Raw genomic sequence first — 18,094 nt, forward strand, 5'->3', positions numbered from 1 at the left:
AAAAAGAAATACCAAGAAAAGCAACAACAAAACATATCACATGTTGAGTAAGAATACTGCAGAAGTGTAATGTAATATCTACCCAATATGACACAGCAAGCCGTCAGGCAGGCAGACAACCATTTAGCCACCCAACAATGTTGTAATACAATAACCTCTTACCCCAATCTGCAGGTCCTTTCCTCTTCCCTCCCCCTCTCTGCTCGTTCTACATAAGCGAAGTAAATGAAAACTTTGTATGTACCGAACAGCTGGAGAGGAGCTCAAGAGGGGGTAGCAGCACACAACTGGCACAGAAAAAAAGCTTCGACCTGGTAGTACAACTGCCAAAAGCTATGGCCACCAATTCAGTATTAAGCGAACTGTGAGCTTAAAAAGGCAGAACCCTAAAAATAACAACAATTAAATCAATATAAAGCCGGTTAAAGGAAAAATATAGGCACAATAAATCTCACTGTATGTGTGTGGAAAATCCAACAACAACAAAAGAAATAAGAGAAAAATCTCTGCGATTCGAGTGTGTGTATATGCGATGACATAAAAAATATGTTAAAAATCTTGTGAAATTTTCCATTCTTCAAGCCAAAAGAAAAAATAAAATTCAGACTATTTTCCTTGGGAAAAAGACTGATGCTTGACTGTTCGATAATATATTACTGCAGCTGAAAAAAGAGACTATTTCCAAGGGGCAAAAGGCCAAGAAAACAACATTATACAAAGACCCCCCCACTCAGTTGAAAAAGAGTTCTATAAAGTTTAAGCAAATGCACTAAAAAAATCAATATCCGTCTAAAGTTTATTTCGGTTTCGTCATAAATAAAATACGAAAATACCACAGAAAAAATTATTTATGTGAATTCTATTTGGAACACAGAAAACCACTGCATAACCGAAGAGGAAAAAAAGAAATCGTAAAGAATAAAACCCCTTTAAAGCACACCTTATTAAAGTTGTATAAGAAGCAGCAAAGAAAAAAAACCCAGGATATTTCCAACCAACCAACCAACCAACCAAAAAAGTCCATTTTATGTGTTTAAAGCTTAAGTGATACAGCAAAAAATTTAATATTTAGTAAACGAAAAAAAAACCCAAAAATATTTAAAATAAAATATTTAATTGCCTAAACGCTTTAACGCCAGAAAAAATACATACATACAAATATACGTAAAATAGAAGCTAGCAGCAGCCGCAGCCAAAAAAATTAATGCTTTTTCTTCTCCATCCATTGTAAGACAATTTTGCGAAATTTTCGATAAATCCGCAAAGAAAAAACAAAAATCTAAACAGCAAACACCAGCATAATTATAATTCTAATTAAAAAACTAAAGAATATCAGCGTAAAACTAAGGTAAAATAAAATATAAATGTTAATAAAAACTCCCTTGCATAAGGTTTGCTTTTGCCTTTTCTTTCTCTGCTACTCTTTACATTGGTAGTCGCCAATCAGTTCGTTTTTTTTCTTTGCTTGGGGGTTAAGGTAAAGAAAAAATAATTCAAGCTAAACTAGGAAAGAAAAAGTTACAGAGAATTGCAATGTAGAGCTACAGCAGGTCTTGGTGAACTTTGCAACGAAAAAAATATAACATAAATTATTGTCATATTGTTGGTTCTAGATCAGGGATTGGGATTGCCATCATATATTCTTCGGCATACTTTAGGGAGCTATCATTGTGTATGCGTGTAGAGAAACATTTTCACTGAGATCTTATGACCCTCTTTTGTGTATCGATGTTCGGGATCCATTTCTTATCCTATGAATTAGGAAACTCATGAGGAATTCAGTGTCAGAACCCATTAACCCCATATGGAAGTCCTAAAAGTATGCACCATATACTAAATTTGTCATGGAATAAGGTGACCTGATGCTCATAGGCCGAGACATGTAAAGGCCATGAGATTTTTTATATGAATCACAATTTCTTATTGTAGAAGACCATAACAAATTCTAATAAGAACATAAGGTTTGCTCATAGGAGACCATTATGTCTCTTTGTGGAAGTCCAAAGGGTATATTTATGGAAGGTCTTGAGGACCCCTGCGTACGTCCCTGCATACAAGACCATAAGCCTTCTCATAGAAGAACATTAGGATTTCACTTAGAAGGCGTTCACACAGAAGGCTTCTTATAGAAGACCATAAGGTCTTTTTGTAGAAGACCATAAGGTCCTCTTATCGGAGACCATAAGGTCTTCTTATAGGAGACCATAAAGCCTTCTTATAGAAGACCATAAAGCCTTCTTATAGAAGACCATAAAGCCTTCTTATAGAAGACCATAGGGTCTTCTTATAGAAGACCATAAGGTCTTCTTATAGAAGACAATAAGGACTTCTTATAGAAGACAATAAGGACTTCTTATAGAAGACCATAAGGTGTTCTTATAGAAGACCATAAAGTCTTCTTATAGAATACCATAAAGCCTTCTTATAGAAGACCATAAAGCCTTCTTATAGAAGACCATAAGGTCTTCTTATGGAAAACCATAAGGTCTTCTTATGGAAGACCATAAGGTCTTTTTATAGAAGACCATTTGGTCTTCTTATAGAAGACCATAAGGACTTCTTAAAGAAGACCATAAGGACTTATTATAGAAGATCATGTGGTCTTCTTATGGAAGACCATACGGTCTTCTTATAGGAGACCATAAGATCTTCTTATAGAATACCATAAGGTCTTCTTATGGAAGACCATAAGGACTTCTTATAGAATACCATAAGGTCTTCTTATAGAAAACCATAAGGACTTCTTATAGAAGAACATAAGGTCTTCTTATAGAAGACCATGAGGTCTTCTTATGGAAGACCATACGGTCTTCTTATGGAAGACCATACGGTCTTCTTATGGAAGACCATACGGTCTTCTTATGGAAGACCATACGGTCTTCTTATAGGAGACCATAAGATCTTCTAATAGAATACCATAAGGTCTTCTTATGGAAGACCATAAGGACTTCTTATAGAATACCATAAGGTCTTCTTATAGAAAATCATAAGGACTTCTTATAGAAGAACATAAAGTCTTCTTATAGAAGACCATAATGTCTTCTTATGGAAGACCATACGGTCTTCTTATGGAAGACCATACGGTCTTCTTATAGGAGACCATAAAGTCTACTTATAGAATACCATAAGGTCTTCTTATGGAAGACCATAAGGACTTCTTATAGAATACCACAAGGTCTTCTTATAGAAGACCATAAGGACTTCTTATAGAAGACCATGAGGTCTTCTTATAGAAGACCATAAGGACTTCTTATAGAAGAACATAAGGTCTTCTTATAGAAGACCATAAGGTCTTCTTATGGAAGACCATAAGGTCTTCTTATAGAAGACCATAAAGACTTCTTAAAGAAGACCATATGGTCTTCTTATGGAGGGCCATAAGGTCTTCTTATAGAAGACCATAAGGACTTCTTATAGAAGACCATGAGGTCTTCTTATGGAAGACCATAAGGACTTCTTATAGAAAACCATAAAGCCTTCTTATAGAAGACCATAAGATCTTCTTATAGAATACCATAAGGTCTTCTTATAGAAGACCATAAGGACTTCTTATAGAAGACCATGAGGTCTTCTTACAGAAGACCATAAGGACTTCTTATAGAAGAACATAAGGTCTTCTTATAGAAGACCATAAGGTCTTCTTATAGAAGACCATAAGGTCTTCTTATAGAAGACCATAAGGTCTTCTCATAGAAGACCATAAGGACTTCTTAAAGAAGACCATAAGGTCTTCTTATGGAAGACCATAAGGTCTTCTTCTAGAATACCATAATGTCTTCTTATAGAAAACCATAAGGACTTCTTATAGAAGACTCTAAGGTCTTTTTGTAGAAGACCATAAGGTCTTGTTATAGAAGACCATAAGGTCTTGTTATAGAAGACCATAAGGTCTTCTTATAGAAGACCATAAGGTCTTCTTATAGAAGGCCATAAGGTCTTCTTATAGAAGGCCATAAAGCCTTCATATAGAAGACCATAACGTCTTCTTATAGAAGACCATTAGGTCTTCTTATAGACCATAAGGCCTTCTTATAAGAGACCATAAGGTCTTCTTATAGTAGACCATAAAATCTTCTTATAGAAGCCAATACGGTCTTCTTATAAAAGACCATACGGCCTTCTTATAGATGACCACAAGATCTTCTTATAGAATACCATAAGGTCTTCTTATAGAAGACCATAAGGACTTCTTATAGAAGACCATGAGGTCTTCTTACAGAAGACCATAAGGACTTGTTATAGAAGAACATAAGGTCTTCTTATAGAAGACCATAAGACCATAAGGTCTTCTTATGGAAGACCATAAGGTCTTCTTATAGAAGACCATAAGGACTTCTTAAAGAAGACCATAAGGTCTACTTATGGAAGACCATAAGGTCTTCTTATGGAAGACCATAAGGTCTTCTTCTAGAAGACCATAAGGTCTTCTTATAGAAGACCATAAGGTCTTCTTATGGAAGACCATAAGGTCTTCTTATAGAAGACCATAAGGACTTCTTAAAGAAGACCATAAGGTCTACTTATGGAAGACCATAAGGTCTTCTTATGGAAGACCATAAGGTCTTCTTCTAGAATACCATAAGGTCTTCTTATAGAAAACCATAAGTTCTTCTTATAGAAGACCATAAGGTCTTCTAATAGGAGACCAGAAGGTCTTCTTCTAGAGTACCATAAGCTCTTCTTATAGAAGACCATAATTTCTTCTTGTAGAGGACCATGAGATCTCCTTATAGAAGACCGTAAGGTCTTCTTATAGAAGACCATAAGGTTTTCTTATAGACGACCACAAGGTCTTCTTATAGACGACCATAAGGTATTCTTATAGAAGACAATAAGGCCTACTTATAGAAGACCAGAAAGCCTTCCCAGAGAAGACCGTGAGGTCTTCTTATAGAAGACCATATGGCTTTCTCATAGAAGACCATAATGTCTTCTTATAGAAGAACTAAAAGAAGTCCAAAAGGTCTTATTATATAAGAGGATACGATCTTCTTATATAGGGGCAAAAGGCATCTCAAAGAAGACCTTATGGTCTTCTTATAAAATATCATATGGTCTTCTCATAGGAGACCATAAGGTCTTCTTATATAAGACTACAATATCTTCTTAGAGAAGACAACAGTTCTTCTTATAGAAGAATATAAGGTCTGCTTATAGAAGTCCGTAGGAGTTTCTTATATAAAGTCTTCTGTTAGAAGACCACTTCTCCTCTACTTATCAGTTGAGGTAATTTGTTTTCTTACTTGGGTAATTGGATTACAGCGAGCGTCTTGAACTGTTATAATATCCAGGACAATTATAATCAGTCCCAGGCAGTTCTCTAAGGCGATAACGCAGTAAACCCTTTTCAATCGCCTTTGCTATGGTTTGGAATAGTATGGCATTCAGAGAAGCAGTGATAATGTGGCAGATTATTCTCTAACCCTCTTGAAGACCTGAGGAATAAAGTAGCTCTTCAGACTATGAATTCTGAATTCTAGACAATTCTTTTAATAAAGGAAAAAGTCAAACCCCAGTCTCCGCTACATAACCTAGCCCCAAACCATTATAACCCTCTCAATGTTCCATCACGGTAAAGGTGTTGATTATTTCATTCCTGTTTTGTATCCTTTCATTTTTATATCACTCTTCTGCTATCTGTTTAGTATTCTTGGGAAAATCTCTATATTTCCTTTACAGTCGTTATATACCGACTATAGCATACATGGCATAAGCCGAAACCTCTATGTATGTAATGGAAAACAATTCTTATTCGTTTTCCCTTATTCTCGGCAGCTAACAAAATTTTAAATTAATTTCCTTTTCAAAGAAAAGACAAACGAAAAAAATTAACATTAGAAACCTTTTAACACTTTGTTGGCCCAAACCATTAATTGACTCGGGGTCTGGCAATGGGTTGGGAAGACAAGAAAATGTAAAGAAAATTTGTGAAAAATCGAATTTCGTATTTCTTTCATTTCATTCTCTGTACTCAACCTATTTCAAATTTTTCTTTAAGGGTTTCTTTCTTCTATCTTTTGCTGAGTTCCTTCTTTGCCCACTTTCGGTTCGTTCTGATACTCCAAAAAACACTCCTAACCTATAACTCGCTGGTAACAATGCTGTCGTCATCATTGTCAAACTTTAACGAGTAGGTATGCGGCTTTTTTGTAGAGGGTTTTTGTTGCAAAAAAAAAAAAAAAACACAGCCCTTAAATCTGAGCATTCATGCAGAGGTAAGCTTTTCTGCCTTTGCTGTGTCTGTAAAGAAAGGCTGGAGAAGAACCACCAAGCAGGTGTCTGCATGTGTTTTAGGAAATGCCAAATACAGACGGCTGAAAACAGCTGTTTTCATAAACACATGTGAAAAATCGATAACAGGAATCAGATGGTCATGGTTGGATTTTTTGGTTTCTGCTGTTTCTCTTCCAAGCCTTCAATGCGAGCCTATTTACCCCCCTTATGAAACGCGGCGATGACTTGCCAAGTTGTCAGGGGTTATGACACAGAGACACCCAAAATGTTATAATGAGAGATCCAAAGGAATATTTAGAACGAGAGAAAAAGAGAGGGAGAACAAAAACTAGTTGTTAAAAATTAATAGCTGTAATAGAGACATACAACAGCTGTTGTGTTGTTTCCCAACAGCTGTAGTGTTTTAATTTTTATACCAATTCTGATTAGAAACAGGACGTTGAGAGAGACTCTTATAGAGAGAATAAATTTCTCTCTTTTGAGAAAAAAGTGGGACGTACCTTTTGAGAAAAAAATGCCGGCATTGTTAGTGTGAATTATAATAGATATGCAGAGAAACTCAACAACAAAAACAATATTTGTTGTAAGACAAGGAAGGAATGACAACTTAAAGTAGCGGCGATATTCCAAATAATAAGGATTTTTTATATAATGGAAGTATAACAAGGATTTTAAAGAGTTGCTTACTACTTTGAGGATGATTTACAACACAACAATGACAACTATTGTGTTTATAGCTCATTTTAAACATCTTAATGAGGAGACAGTTATTAAGAATTTGAGATATTTAAAAATACATTATTTTTATCCAAATAATTTAAGTGTGGGTTATAAATTAATAAAGTGACGAAGTTTAGTCCTATGAGGTGCTATTATAGGGAAAATTTATAAGTCGATAAACTATAAATGCTCACTTAAAATCATTTATCGAGTGTGATCGAAATACAGTATTGCGTTATGAAGCATTATGATGAGCAATCAAATATTTGTAGTTTACTCCGTTTTGCCTTCTCGATTTTTCCGTACAGTTATATCAAGAAAAAAACCTGGTTCTAAATTCCGATTAACTCCGATAAACTTATTACAGTAGAATCGCGACAATTCGTACCTCCATAATTCGAAATTCTGTATAATTTGTATAAGCTGTCGGTCCTTTGAAGCCATTTTCTTCGCATTTTAACCTCTCTAACGAAAACCTCGATAATTCGTATAAATTGGGGGGACCATTGGATTACGAATTATCGAGATTCTACTGTATATAACTAAATCGATAAATATGTAGTTTGGTGATTTCATTCTTACAGCCGAATTTATTATATTGTACTCCCAAGGGCCTTGCTCTTATTTACTACTCTAACTGATACCGAGTTTCAAGACCCTCTCCTTCACTTCAGCTTCCAATCGCAGTTTTTACCTTCTAAAACGACTTTTTTACTTTTTTTTCCTTTCACAGAAGTAGAAGAGTTTATTTCCATAGAAAACCTACAGAAGGATAACTTGTGTAGAAGGATAACTTGAAAGTGATGCAAAGGTGTCTTTGAAAAGTCTTCCTCTCACAGAAGATCTGTACTTCTTATAGAATACGTTAATAGATCCTCTACCACAAAAGACCTGTAGAGGATATTCTTTCCAGATACATAGGTATACATAGTTTATTCCATAGAAGACCTAGGGTTGACTCCCTTCCACAGAATACCTGTAGAAGGGCTTCTTTTGTAGAAGACCTGTAAAAAGACTTTTTTCCATAGAATAGCTCTAGGAGGAATCTGTCCATAGAAGACCGGTAGAAAGATATCTTTCCATAGAAGAGCTGTATATGGACTTCTTCGATAGATAACATCTAGAGGGACTTTCTCCAAAAAAGACCTGTAGAAGGACTTCTTTCCATAGGAGACCTGAAAAAGGACTTCTTTCCATATAAGACCTGTATAAGGAATCTTTCCATAGAATACCTGTGGAGGTACTCTTACACTGGAAAACCTGCAGAAGGACTTCTTTCCATAGAAGACCCTCAGACTTCTTTCCATAGAGGATCGGTAGAAGATAGTTGTTTCATTGATTCAGTTTTTGAGTTCAGTGTTATGGAAGAAAAGCTTCTTTCCATCTATAAAGGGACTTCTTTCCATAGAGTATCTCTAGAAAGACCCTTTCCCTTGAAGACCTGTAAAAGGACTTCTTTGCAAGGACTTCTTTCCATAGAAGACCTGTAGAAGGACTTTTTTTCCATAGAAGACCTCTAGAAGGAATCTGTGCCTAGAAGACCTGTAGAATGACATCTTTCCATAGAAGATCTCTAGAAAGACATCTTTCCATAGATGTGCTGTATATTGACTTTTTTCCATAGAGAACATCAAGGGGGACTTTTTCCAAAGAAGACCTGTAGAAGGACTTCTTTCCATAAGAGACCTGAAGAAGGAATTCTTCCCATAGAATACCTGTACATTGACTTCTTTCCATACGAGACCTGTAGAAGTAATTTTTTCATAGAATATCTGTGGGAGGACTCTTACTCTAGGAAACCTGAAGAAGGACATCTTTCCATAGAAGACCTGTAGAAGAACTTCTTTCCATAGAATACCTGTGCAAGGACTTCTTTCCATACAATACCTGTAGAAGGAATTTTTCCATAGAATACCTGTGGGAGGACTCTTTCTCTAGGAAACCTGAAGAAGGACATCTTTCCATAGCAGACCTGTAGAAGGACTTCTTTCCACAGAGGATCTGAGAAAAGTCTTTCCATCTGCAAAAGGACTTGTTTCCATAGAAGACCTCTAGAAAGACTCTTTCTCTAAAAGGTCTGTAGAATACCTGCGCAAGGACTTCTTTCCATAGAAACGTCTAGAAGAACTTCTTTCCACAGATGACCTCTAGAAAGACTTCTTTCGATAGAAGAACTTCTTTCCATAGAATACCTTATTTCTGTAGAAGACTTATAGACTGACTTATTTCCATAGAATATCTGTAGAAGTAATCTTTCCATAGAGTTCCTGTATAATGACTTCTTTCAATAGAATACCTGTAGAGGTCTTCTTTACATAGAAAGAAAGGAAGGACTCGTCCATTAGAAGACCTGTAGAAGGACTTCTTTCCATAGAATACGTGTACAGGGACTTCATTCCACAGAGAATCTGAGAAAGATCGTTGTTTCATTGAAGACATGTAAAAAGTTTTCTTTCAATGGAGGAAAGGGTTCTCTGTAGAAGATCTGTAAAAGGACTTCTTTCGACAGAAGACCTCTAGAAGGACCCTTTCCCTAGAAGACCTGTAGAAGGACTTCTTTCCACAGAGTACCTATGCAAGGAGTTCTTTCCATAGAATACCTGTAAACCGACTTTTTTCCTATTTCCATAGAAGATCTCTAGAAGGTTTTATTTCCATAAAACCCCTGTAGAAGGGATCCTTCCATAGAAGCCCTGTAGAAGGACTTCTTCCTATTGAAGACCTGTATGAAGATTTCTTTCCATAGAAGACCTGTAGAAAGACTTCTTTACATAGAAGACATGTCGTAGGTGCAAGGACTTCTTTCCATAGAATACCTCTAAAACGACTTTTTCCCTCTTTCCATAGAAGACCTCTAGAAGGTTTTATTTCCATAGAATACCTGTAGAAGGGCTCCTTCCATAGAAGCCCTGTAGAAGGACTTCTTCCTATTGAAGACCTGTAAGAAGATCTCTTTCCATAGTAGACCTGTAGAAATACTTCTTTACATAGAAGACCTGTCGTAGGTTTTCTTTCCATATGCGACCTGTATAACCTCTTTGTTCTATAGGAGACCTATCACCTTTTCCTAGGGGACTGGTAGATGGGGTTCTTTCTATTGAAGGCATGTAGAAAGACTTATTTCCAGGTCGTCTTTCCATTGCTGACCAGGAGAAGATCTTTTTTTAATAGAAGATTTGTAAAAGGGTTTCTTTCCATAGGGGATCTCTTTCCTCTTTCCATAGACATTTTTAAACGGTCTTCCATGGATGGAAGACCTAGAGAAGGCTTGTGGATCTTCTTCTTTTAGAAAATAGTTAACCACAAAAGTCACATGAAGGCCTTACAAGTTCCATCTTTCTATAGATGACTTAAGCGCGTCAATTACATATCTTCTGGTTGTAAGAGACATTAGAATGAATTTTTCTGTTCCCATAGAAAACTTGGGAAGGTCTTCTTTGAATAGAAGTATTTGGAGGGTATTTTAAAATAGAATACATTCTCTCCGAATATTTTTATACCCTCCATCATAGTATGGAGGGTGTATTAAGTTTGTTTTTCCGTTTGTAACGCATTGAAATAATCATTTGCGACCCTATAAAGTATATATATTCTTGATCAGCGTAAAATTCTGAGTCGATCTGTCCTTGTCCGTCCCTCCGTCTGTGGTAATCACTCTAGCATTCACAAAAATGGAGATATGACGCTGAAATTTTGGGAAGATGCGTCTTTTGTTTGCAGGCAGGTCAAGTTCGATGATGGGCTATATTGGTCTACGTTTTGGTATAGCCCCCATATAACTGTACCTCCCAATTTGAGGTATTTTGAAGTTTTTAGTCACATTTTCAAACCGAATTAGTTATAATTTGACATCTAGGGTTCCTAGTGATCAACAAACTACAAAGGATATGGGCATAGGTCCATGTTTTGGTATAGCCCCCATATAACGGTACCTCCCGATTTCAGGTATTTTGAGAATTTAAGCTACAATTTTCACCCGAACTAGCTGTAAATTGACATTTGAGGTTCTCCACCGAACATCGCCAACATAGGTCCATGGTTTGGTATAGCCCCCATATAACAGTACCTCCCTATTTTCGGTATTTTGAGAATTTTAGGTACAATTTTCACCCGAACTAGCTGTAAATTGACATTTGAGGTTCTCAGAGGTCATCAAACTTCTCCACCAAACATCGTCAACATAGGTCCAAGTTTTGGTATAGCCCCCCATATAACGATACCTCCCGATTTTCGGTATTTTGAGAATTTTAGCTACAATTTTCTACAGGGTCTACATTGTTTGATGGAACTACCCTCAATTTAATTTGACTTTTGAGGTTCTCTGCCGTTACAAAACTTTTCCACCAAAAATTATAAAGATAGTTTGACACTTTGATATAGTCCCGTAGGTGGTACCTTTCACCTGGCTGAACACATTTTTTAGATTAGATTTAATAATTAAGACAATTGGTGAATCTATCGAAAATTATTCCATTTTAATTAAGACTATTTTATGGTGGAGGGTATACAAAGTTCGGGCCGGCCGAACTTAACGACTTTTTACTTGTTTTTCTTTATTTTATTCCACTTGGGAACATAGTGCTTCTACAAGATTATTCCAACCTAATAATTTTTATATCATCATAAGATTTACTTATATTTTTTAGATCTTTTAAAATAGTTCTTCGCTACGTCATTTTCGGTCGACCTAGCCTCCAGCTTCCTTGTGGATTCCATTCTAGAGCTATTCTTGCGATACACTCCTCGTTCTTTGTGAGGTTGTGGCCAATCCAATTCCATTTTCGTCTGCATATTTGTCGCGCCATGGGTTTTTGTCTTGTCAACCTGAGCAGGGCCTCGTTTGAGATTGTGTTTGGCTCAAAAAAAAAAAATATTTTGCATATTATTCGTAGGCATTTGTTCACGCATCCTTCAATACAAAGAACTAAGAGAACTGTGGAACCAAGTGGCGTTGGACGAAACTAGTCTTCTCTGCCATCCCCAAAAGTAATCAATTTTAACTACATCCCACTGGGTTATGTTGTTGTTTATAGTTGTTTATAGGCCACGTTTCGCTTCCATACAACAGGGTCGATTTTACACAGGAATTGAAAATTCGTAGTTTTGTGTTTTTGGAGTTTTTTGTTGAGCGCCAGGTTTGGCTTAGGCGTCCAAATGCAGATCTTGCTTTATTTAGTCTGTTTCAGACATCGTCTTCTACTCCATTCTTTTTGACATTACACATCCCAAATAGCAGAAGCTTTCCACGTATTTTACATATTTTCTGTAGATATAATAACCAATGAATATAACCAATGAACTTTTTCTATTCATAGAATATCTTCAAAGGGAGCTTTTCACCATGTATGCAGGGTCGTCTATCCATAGATGATCTATAGATGGCCTTCCATCCGTTGAAGACCTCTAGAATGCTTTCTTTTTCAAGAAGGCCTGGTAAATCTATTATTTTCCATTAACATTTTTAAAAGACCGTCTTGCTATAGCAGATCTTAGTTGTCCTGCTATCAATAGAATACCTATACAAGACCCTCGATTGTATGAAAACCTTCTAAGGTCGTCATTAACTTAATTCATTGTTCCCATAATAACCATGTAAACCTTCCCTTTTTAGTTTTACGTCTTCAATAAAATTTTTGATGTGTGGCTTTGCCTCAATTCTTAAGAGTGTTAAACATTTAACATTCAGCAATTAGCTGACATAAAGCTTAAGAAATGTGGGTGTCTTTGTAGTTCTAATTTGCTACTCATCATTCTTATTGGTCATGCTTTTGGATCGTGACCCATGGCTGGATAACTAAATGTAGGCTACAACAATTTAGTTTTATTTTAAAAATACCAAAGAGAATGTAGAAAAAATAGGGGTTTTTTGGAATGGACAAAGGCGAGAGGTGGACAGTTGTTTTATTTTTTGCTCAAGGAAAGGATGCAAATTTTTTTAGAAGACTGCATTTTAATTTTGAAACATTCTTATTGTTTCTTACTATAATTTTAGTTTTGATTTAAAACAAAATTCCATTGAAAGAAAGGTGAATAGTTTCAGTCATTGTCTCTAGTTATCTTCCTTTTTTCTTGTTTGGGAACAAAAAGCTTACTTCTTACTTGTGTTGCATGAAACTGTAAACATGTGTCACATTCCCAGTGCCATGCACCCCTACTTGCTGGGAATCAACATAACATTGGTTGTACTAATAGAAAGGATTTAATTTTGCCAAGTATTATGTTTTTAAATAGTAAAAAAATATTTTTAAATATATCCATTAATTGCTCTAAAGAATGTTGTTGTCTCTATTTTAAATTTTCCACCTTGTTTTTTTTTCAAAATTTATTAACATGTCCTTGAAAACACCAAACACCCATTAAGGCAATTGTTTAAATACAAATTACCCTCCCCCCTTTCTCCCTTGTGTACCATCCACAATTGTCCTTTTAACAGTTAAAGCAATAAAAACAAATTTGTGTCATCTGTCAGTTAAAGTAATTTTCGAATTTTCTTGGAATGGAAGGATAGTTATCCTTAATTGTTTGATGGCTTTGTCACATGTTTAGCACACTTCGGATCTAAGCTCTAAAGCGGATGTGCAATATTCTCAAATGCATTCATCCCCAAATCCATAGAAGTTGTGTTTTTAAAACACACGCACACACACACTACTCTAAATGACAATCATTGTAAAAGGCGAATGGACTCGGTGTTTCACTTGTATAACTTGGTTTTTGGTAACTACCCTTACTGGATCAGTAGTAGCATTGTTCGCTCACACGCAGTGCAGATGACGTCATTTATTCCTTGGTGTGAAATGCATTGTGTCCATTATTTCGTTTCGTTTTTTGTTTTGTTTTTGTACAACCATTTACTACAGCAATGCATATCCAATGATCCGATCCGATTTCAAATAAGATTTCTTTTGTAGGGGGTGGAGGGTAGGTGGTGGTAGTGGTGCCATTGGTATTGTATTTATGTTTATTGTACGATTGTACCCATTGCGTTATGTTATGTTGTTTTGCTTTTTTTTTTTTGTCTTTTTACCCTCTTATTTGTACATTTGTGGACAATGCCATAACCATAATGGTAATGCGTTCCACAAGGATAACACAACGAAAATAAGGAATATGTCACGGAAACAAATGGTTGGAATAATACAAGGGAAAACATATTTGTTTTAAATTTGGTGGTTGTTGAAGTTTCGATACCCAAAAAGGAATATATTAATTTGTATATTACCATGATTTCCATGTTTTATTTTTTGTTTAGTTAGCTCAGTAGTGTGAAATCCATAATAATATCTGGAAAATTTCTACAATATACTAAATCGGTCTCGAAAGGAAGTTATAAGAATTTTCTCTCATTAGAAAGAGAGTTTCCATGTTACTAATCCTCACGAAACATAAGAGTTTTAAAATGTGTACCTCTTTTTCCCAAGATTTTGTCTATTCCTTTATGGTCTGTTCCTTTAATTTTTAAAATGGCAATAAAAAGTAGTAAAATTTGGAAACTGATTTCATATCAATTGTATGTTTTTTGAAGTAAGGGAAAGCTTTGTTTTTCGAGTAAAAATGGTAAAACTTGAAGGTCCTTGCACGTAAGGGAACAGGGGCTGGATTCTCGTTCTATGAAAATTTTTCTTTATAAAAATTTTTATTTGACATTTATTTCCTTTATAAAACTTTTCATTTTTTACAGAACAAGAATTGAGCCCCAGGTCTTAATGGTTCGAGCCTTTTAATGGTTGGTGTATTTGCTAATTGAGTTGTTGTCACTTTTCCTCATTAGATGGCGTTTCTGATCATACCCAATATGCTGGCAATTGGTGTTAAAAGGTTTCTAGTTGTTTCTAGTTCGTTTTGAAACCTCAATTTATACTAGAAGACAGGGAAATTGTTTTTTTGGAACTGTAAAATTTTATATAACAAGTAAAAAAGTATCAGTCGACTTGGCCGACAGAATACCCTCAGCCTGTGTATATTGAAACAATTTTTCCCAAAAAGCGTATGTATTTAGAGGGTTTTAAAAATTTTGGGAGTATGAACCGACAAAAATGAAAAAAACTTTTACCATCGTAATTGAGGCAGCGAATGCAAGTTGCTTCAACAAAAATCAAAGTGAATCGATAGCAGGTCTTAAAGTGAATTCTCCGAAATTTCGTTTGGGAGGTACTGGATGAAGTGGACAACTATAGTCCACTAGGATGTGTAAAGTATGTACCAATTCGGCTACTCCCTTCAAGAGTTAACGTACGAATAATTTTTCCGAACAGTTTTAAACTTTTGTGGGTGAGGTACCTGAAGGAGTGGACTGATATGGCTTATCTTCGAACTTAAACTATGTTTGGACAAAATATTACTAAGGCCAAATTTTGGACCCAATCGGCAGATCCGTTCGAGAGTTATCTTGCGCTCCAACCACCTCACACGGTGTCATAGGGGTTTTGTGCAACTTTCGGGCTATTTTCTCAGGAAGTATTGACTTGCCCCTGATGCAGATTATACTGTTATATGGGGGGCAGAGGATGCAAGTTGCTACAACAAAAATCAAAGCGATTCTTGAACAGGCCCTAAACTGAATTTTGCCGAAATTTTGTGTGGGAAGTACCCGAAGGAGTGAACCGATTGAGTCTTGACATTGTCAGTGAACTATAAGTATTTATACCAAAATTCATCTGACAACGCCAACTCCTTTTATATTTGACCACCGTTTATTTGAACTCGCGACATACATAGTGCAGCGTTTTTTGAGGTTATGCGCCATTATATCGGGAACTATGGACTTGCCCTCGAAAAAAATTACAATGACGTAACGGGGGCCGCACGAACATCCTGTTACAAAAATTTTCATTACGATTCATGAGGTGTCACTAAGCTGCACTTATTTCAAATTTTGTGTGGGAGGAGTGGACCGATATAATCCATATTCGAACCTGATGTATGCCTAGAGGTTGTATTACCATATGCAAAGTTTGGTTCAATTCGGTTACTCCCTTCGACAATTTTGCGACAATTTATGAACATTTGTGGGAGAGGTACCTGAAGGGGTGGACCTATATGGCCCATCTTCGAACTTAAATCAAATCCGGATATTTAGATACCCAAAATTTGAACCGAATCGATTGATCCGTTCGAGAGTTATCGTGCGCACCAGCCAGACAGACGGACGGACATTGCTAGATCTACTCAAAATTGTCTGAAACGGATATCGTACAAACATACTTGGGGTCTAAAACCATTATTTCGATGAGGCACATTTTTGGTCGTATCAAAGTGTAAATACCCTCTTTAGCCTAAAGGCTGAGGGTATAAAAAGAGCTATGTAATTATTTTATAGAAAGCCTATTCCTCTGCTATTGAAGGCTTCATATAATATAATAATATTACAACAACTTACATACAGCCGGTCGTCTTTTTATACGTGTCTCAAAGATTGTAAACATTCTCTATAAAAACGAAACATCAAGTATCCAGGTCATTTGCACCAGATGCCTTAGTGGATGCTGCATCATTGCTGTTGATATTTGGTTAATCTTGGTCGTTAAAGAAAAGTTACACCACATTATTCACAAAAAATTTTGCAGAAAAATTCTAATATTTCACTGGAAAGCTATACTTCAACTACCACCAATAAAAGCAAAAGGTAAACATCAGCTGTGCTTTTCTCTCAAACTTGTCCTACATCTTGCAATCGATAGGCAAGTCACTGTGTTATCGATATCGTTATCGAAATAGAATCATATGTTACCAAATAGCAACAGATGAGTGTCAAGCGCACGCTATTATCGACATCTCCAGATCACATTAACACTGCTCCCAAAAAGTTTTCGCCTTTTCAAAAAATGAATACAGATAGAAACCAAGACGTTTTCTCTTGGAGCAAACTGGGCGATATGTTGGACGACAAATTGAAAGATGTAGCTAAAAAAGAGGACGTTGCTGCAATCAAACAGGAAGTGGAAGATTTAAAAGCAGAAAACTTCAAACTGAAACAGGAGGTTGAAAAGCTAACTAGTCGCATTGAAGTTATAGATCGTAGAAGTAGATCATCGAATGTAGTTGTGAGCGGTCTACCACGCCAAAATTATCACTCTGCCAAGGAGAACTTTACAAAAATATGCAAAGAAGACTTAAATGTGGAGATTAATATAGTAAACACGAGAATGCTAGCCTCTGGAAAGTCGTATGTGTTTACTCTTGATATCCCTAGTCAAGTTCAAAGTATTATTGAAGCAAGGAGAAAACTAAGCGGAAAAAATGTATACATACAAAAAGATTACACGGCAGCTGAACAGATAAGTAGATACAACCTGAGAAAAGTGTCTAAGATTTTAGCTAATAGCCAAACCAAAACTAAGATACGCCTAGGAGAGTTTTGCTTATACATTAACGATGTAAAGTATATATGGGTTAATGGAAAAATACAATCGCCCACTCAGAAGGATACAGACTTCCTCACAAGCATTTTAACTGAGGTTGGTAGCCCGATCGAAGTTTTTTGTAAGCAGTCGAGCACCACAAATACTATTGATACAAATTCATCTACACAATAGCAGTTTCTTTCGTGTCATTTAATATCCTTCAATGTTTCAAACCTTCAAAGCTGCATTAATATGGGAAACTTTATAACGTTTTTAAATAAGTTCGATATTTTCTTTTTGTTTGAAACTCATGTCGTTCACAATAAAAGATCAAATTTTTCATCATACTTCCAAAATTATTACCTTCATTGGGTTGATGCAATTAAACTAAACCGGTTTGGTAGAGCAAGTGGTGGCTGTTTATATGGCTATAAAAAAGAAATTAAAAACAAATTTAAAATCGAGTTTATAACGACTATTGCTTACCCCTTATTAAAGGTTACTTTCCATGGAAATGATTTTTACCTAATACCTGTCTATTTAAATTGCACCAAATGGAAGAATGATTTTGACCAGTTTGAAGCCTTTTTGTCGAGTTTTGCTCCATCAAACTTTTGCATTTTTGGTGACATGAACGCGAGAGTAGGAAACAATCAGATCTTAGATAACAACATACTGCAAAATATATCCCATATCTATACTCATAGACATTCTAAAGATTCAATCGAAAATTCGCGAGGTAAACAATTGTTAAACATGATCGAAAATATAGGTGGCATTATTGTTAATGGCAGAGT

General features: G+C 35.8%; 1 protein-coding gene across 1 annotated transcript in view; it reads left to right on the forward strand.

Moving 5' to 3' along the window:
• The first annotated feature begins 348 nt into the window (after nt 1-348).
• futsch overlaps nt 349-18,094 on the forward strand; it is a 178,109-nt gene continuing 160,363 nt past the window's right edge. Inside the window, exon 1 of the mRNA XM_073975287.1 lies at nt 349-1,348. The gene's annotated coding sequence lies outside the window, so the exon portion shown is untranslated. The remainder of the gene's footprint in view (nt 1,349-18,094) is intronic.

This window comes from Musca autumnalis, unplaced genomic scaffold (assembly GCF_047663935.1).
Source record: "Musca autumnalis isolate F117 unplaced genomic scaffold, ASM4766393v1 scaffold_3, whole genome shotgun sequence".
Lineage (NCBI taxonomy): Eukaryota > Metazoa > Arthropoda > Insecta > Diptera > Muscidae > Musca > Musca autumnalis.